Source organism: Habropoda laboriosa, unplaced genomic scaffold (assembly GCF_001263275.1).
Source record: "Habropoda laboriosa isolate 0110345459 unplaced genomic scaffold, ASM126327v1 scaffold28, whole genome shotgun sequence".
NCBI classification, from domain to species: domain Eukaryota; kingdom Metazoa; phylum Arthropoda; class Insecta; order Hymenoptera; family Apidae; genus Habropoda; species Habropoda laboriosa.
In genome coordinates, this window is record NW_017100174.1 from 1,579,400 (window position 1) to 1,584,958 (window position 5,559).

The window sequence follows — 5,559 nt, forward strand, 5'->3', positions numbered from 1 at the left end:
CGTAAAACTACAATTGCAGTACTTTCGCGTGGCCACAGCTCAATACCGCATCAAACCAACAACGTCTGGCCGGTTTGTCTATCATAGCGGATAATTAATCCGGCAGATCATTCGCCAATTGCGATTGCGAATGCGTCCGTGTTAATTAACGATCGACGCTTAATGGATGGACTATCGAGGTGGGTCGTGTAACGGTCGGGTTTACGGCCGTTGTGTAAAATCGAGAGGAGAGTGTGTGGCTGGGAGGGAGGTTTGCCAAACATTTCCGGAAAGTATTATTGCATTAACATCGCGATAACCGTCGCTTTGTTCAACGTGCAGTTCTTCGTTAACAGGTCTGCCCTCTGCAATTATCACTTGTGTGAACGGGTGGTACACGTGCGAGCAAGTAACATCTCCAATTTTCATGGGAGAGACCGAGAGAGAGAGAGAGAGAGAGAGGTCAACGTCGAACCCACCACGTAACAGTAATAACATTGCAGTCTATGACGATCCACGTTACAGTGGCAATATAGCGAACACACACGGAGTTCTAGTTCACTGGGTTAGAAAGAGAAGAGAGAGAGAGAAAGCTCGACGTGGTGCTTGTGACTCGCGTCTCGTATCACAGGACCACTTTAACCAGGATCATAAAGGATAACAGGAGCCACGAAGCAACCGGTTTCAATTTCTTGTCTAGCCTTCTTTCCCGCTTCCTACTAACACCCGTGAAAATTGCTACCTACCTACAAGATCAAGACATCAAGGCACACGCTCTTTCACCGTTTCTCCGGAGATCAAGGAACTTGTCACGGCGGCGCCTGGCTCTTATGCACTTTCTCTCGAGAAGAATTTTTTAATTCACAGCTGGTTTCGTGTTTATGGGCCGGAGGTAGAGCCGCGGTGACACTCGTGAATATGGAAAGCACCGGTTGCATATTCCACGCCGGCAAAATTACTCCCCCGCAAGAGTTTACCCTATCCAAGCTGTTTGAATCTTTGATGCACTCGCGCGAGATTCCTGCGGTCTGTGATCATCGACTTCGTCCCTGGGGGATATTCAATGGAGAATTTCTTTTCTCCTTTTCTCTCCGAGCTTCGAGCTTCCGAAACGATCGGTGTCGATAAGTGGAATAGCTGGAGGGGAGGGTTGAAGTTCGGTAAGTTGGGATAACAGTAGCTAAGAGGAGTTATAGTTATAGAGCAGATGCCGAGATTGAAGGCTTGAATAATATTAAAGAAACACAGTGGAGAAATTTTCGTTATATTCTTAGAACTGATATAACAAAACGAGGGTAAATTAATTTTAGACTGCACGGTTCAAGATACGTATCGAGCGGAGCGCGATTATTACGCGATAAGGATGCTTAAGTATTATACATAACGTAGTTGACGAAAAAGAGTGCACGAATTTCAAGTATATTTTATACCTCGAAACTTTCTGATCAAATCATACAAAATGCAATAGCGTTGAACTTATTTCAGCGTTCGCCATTCGCCGACGATAAAAACGAAAGAAAAGAAAGGCGCGCAGCTTTTACGTAAAAAAGTTGAAGTAACTTCCGGAATTTCATTAACGAAGCAAGATAACGCAAAATTTCTTATCATATTATATTACCTCTCTCTCTTTTCCTCGGTTAACTTTTCATCGATTTTACGAATATCGCAAAGTGTAGAAATATTATTCGACCATTTTCGCCTATTCGATTAACTATCCCCACGTTTTGAATTTATAATGTTAATAAAAATGTAGCCCGCGATATAGCTGAAATATATATCTCATATTCATCGGATAAAATTTCATCGGCCCTCCCTCACCGTATATTCCGCAGCACGATACTCGGTGTACATTCGAATCACGTTGTTGCCATATTTTGTCATTATCACCGTGCCGTGTAAAACGACCAAAACTGTTATCCCACTTAGGTACTTAAGAGCGGAACTTACAAGCGAAGGTGTCCGAGCCACGGAAACATTAAAATTCGAATCCTCCCGGTTATTTAATCCCGCCGCTGTTCCCGCCCTCGTTCTCATCTCAATCGCATTCTCGTTTCGTAAAGTTCTCTAATTAAAACGTAATTAATCCCCCTCCGTCTCGCCGACATTTTTACACACGAAATTTTTCACATTTTTCCCAACATTAGAAAACGAGAAAAAAAGGCTCGTATGCGTAATAACTTCTTTGTACGGTTCCGCGGGATTTTAGAAAGAGAGAACATACGGCAGGGTTAGAAAAATTCACTTAACTTCGGATTATCTTCAAGTGAAACTATAAACGTTTTTCCTGCCTTTTCTAACGAAATTCCACCGGGAATCGTATTGAAAGAAAGGGCGTAATTAGGTATAAGGTAGATACTTATTATTTACTGTCAGGTATGCTGTACATAATATTTCTTTTGCCTTACAAATATTATATAAAATTACAGTCGATCACGGAGAATAAACCTCGCACACAGTCTCGCGGGCGCACTGATATATCCCACATGCAGACAAGCGACACGCAACACGCACACCATACTCACACACACATACGCGCGAAAACTCGCACGCCAAGTAAACGTTATTACAGATTCGCGTATGAAATCGGTAAATCTTCCTCTTAAACTCGTGACGGATACGTAACAAGCGCGCCACCACCGCCTCTCGCAATTTCTCCTCTCGTCTCGTTCATTCACACGCCGTTTCCTCCCTTTCTCCGCGGAACTTTTAATTCAACGGAAATAAGCATGTTTCGTGGAACGAAATCCTTCATTCGCGTTATCATTGGAAATGAGAAGTTGATAAAAATTGAAACATAATCACAAGCGAATAATTATCAAATTCGTACCGAGTAACGTACACCTGGTTGAACTTTAATTAAAAATTTGTTGGTCAGAGATAAATATCGTTCGTCTGGGAACAGATGAAACTTTGAACTAATTCTAACACGTGTCGTTGTTCTTATTTCGTGACTTTGGTTGATAAGAAACAATGTTTATTTAGGAGAGAGTGAGTTGAAATTTGTATGCAGTCAGACACGTAACACGCGATCGTAGAAATTTCTGAGAGTGAACTTCTCGTTTCTCGTTTCTTGTAGAACGTTTCCCAGACGAAAATACAGCCATTATCGAGTGCCTCTACTTTGCCCAAACAACGGATTCCAGCGGAAAGAAGAAAAATCGCCCGGACAATCGCGTTTTTCAGTAAATCTCGACGGCACAAGAGGGAAGGAACAAGTGCGAGCCATTCGCCAGACACGTTACAGACCCGTTCTCCTATCATGTTCCCAACAATTCTGCGTGGGAGAGCCGAAACAAAACGAAAGAAAGAAACCAAGGCGGGATAAAAGGGAAGGAAGAAAGGGAAAAAAACGCGTTCGTTGTCCCTTTCAGCGAGAACTATCGTTGTCCGGGCGTAACGGCGCAGGAAAAAAAGGGACTGGTATTGCAAGCGTGTAGGAGACACGGGCCAGGACTCTCGTTCACGTTTATTGCAAACTTCTATGGCTGTTCTCGAAACGAACCGAAACGAAACAAGTAGAAAACGAAGTGAAAAGAAGTCCGACAAAACAAAGATGTCGCGTGTTACGTGTACCGCCATATTTCGATCGTCTGTAACGTCCTTGTATCACTGCGGCGGTGAAGGTTGCTGCTCGATTCATTTCACGGTGCTTCGCTCGTTTCATCCCCCTCGATTAGGGTGCGAAAATACGCCATCGACCGTGAACGCAGAGAGAGAAAAAAAAGAGCCTCTTCGATCAAGTCACAGGCTTATACAAAATCCATTACGGAAGAAGAAAGTAGACGCGAGTAAACGACGAACGAGAGGAGAGAAGAAGAGGCACCGAACGCGGTACCAAAATGGCCGAACACGCTCACCGCTGTTTCGTGGGTCGACGCGCCAATTATCCGCACTCGCTGCCAGAGAAACGTCTGCTCTTAATACGCGCCTGAAGATTCCCATTGGATTCATCGAAACGATCATAGTACTCCGTCTCCAAGTTCCCCATGTGCTCGAAACGACCCGTAATGGCCGCAAGTTTTTCGCCTCGGGGCAAAACTTGTCCCATAGAGAGGTCCGTTTCGAGTTACGTCGAGGTGGGAAGTTCGAAGTCGCGTTACCTTCCATCGAGAGGAGAGGAGGACGCGTATCACACGACTCTCGCACACACAGTACGACTTTAAGTATATATACTATTATATCATAAAGGAGTCGGTCTGGATACACGCGTTATTTATTCCGCGAAACAGAGAACAGCTTTTCTCGACGCGCGTTTTTCTTCTCCCCCTCGAGCGAGTGCGTTGCACTCTTGTTCTTCGGTCGAGCTGATCGATCGTTTCTCTGGCGATATTGTAAGTAACGTAGTCCGTGAACCCGATCGACGACGCTTCCCTAAACACACCGCGCAATCACGCATACACGCGCGTCTAATACGCGCTTTTCTCGCACCGCATTCGCGCATATCACATGCAGCAGGCAACGACAAACAGGCAGCCGATAAGATGAATGCGTCAGAGAATGTTGAACGCAGCGGTTGCAGTTGAGGAGAATCGCGAGAAATCGGAGCAGAGGAAGGTAGAAGAGAATTGATACGGGAAAAGAAGAAGAAGAAGATGAAGAAAGGGATGAAAAGAGAAGAGCGAGTGTGGCAGGATCGTGGGGAATCGTTGAGAAAATCATCCCGTAGGAGTTGTTCGAGAGTCGAAAGGAACAGGGGAATTTTTTCTTTTCTTCAACAGACTATACAGCACGTGGAACGAAGAAAATATAAGGACGAAGCTACTACCTATTAACTAAGCCCACGAAACTTCCCCTATTCTTCCTTTTCGACTCTTCGCGTGCCTATCGCGTTCTCCATATAGATATACGTATATTTGCCTGCGTGTATGTGGATACTGCGATTTTCTTCTACCAAACGCTTTCGAGGCGTGTTTTCCTTTTTCCCAAGCGTTCTCGCGCCGAAACACGCACGCGACCGTGCCTCGGCGCGTGTAGTAACTTACTCGCGCGTACGTCTCGAATTGAACGACGAAGGAACGAGGAGCCCGCCCGTCGAGAGTCTTTTACGCAGCAGGCAGACCTACACAACACGATTTCTGCACACGTACATCTACGTATTTATATGTATCTATGTATATATATAATCATATATTTATATCGTCCTTCGCGCGACACACCGTCATGCCTTTCGTTCTCTCTCTCTCTCTCTCTCTCTCTCTAACTTGTCCTCTACGTATTTTATCACACGTACCGCTCACTTTTTTTTTGTTTTTGTTCGAAGAAAAATAACAGGTATGTATAATATACTATATATATATATATATATTTATATATGTATGTATAAATACAATGAAAGGAGTGTCCAAGCTCGCCGTGGCAAAATTCGCCGATGTTCGTAGCGGAGCTACGAAACTTCACCCTAAAGTAGCATGTCTCTCTCTCTCTCTCTCTCTCTATGTTAACACGATTTTCTTCTGGTGAACGAGGGGGGAGGAAGAAGGTCAGAGATTCTATAAAGACACAAACTCATCTCCTTATAAGAGAGACCCACGGTGAACACGACGAGCCTGGATACCCCTGGATCGCGCGCGATCGTGATCT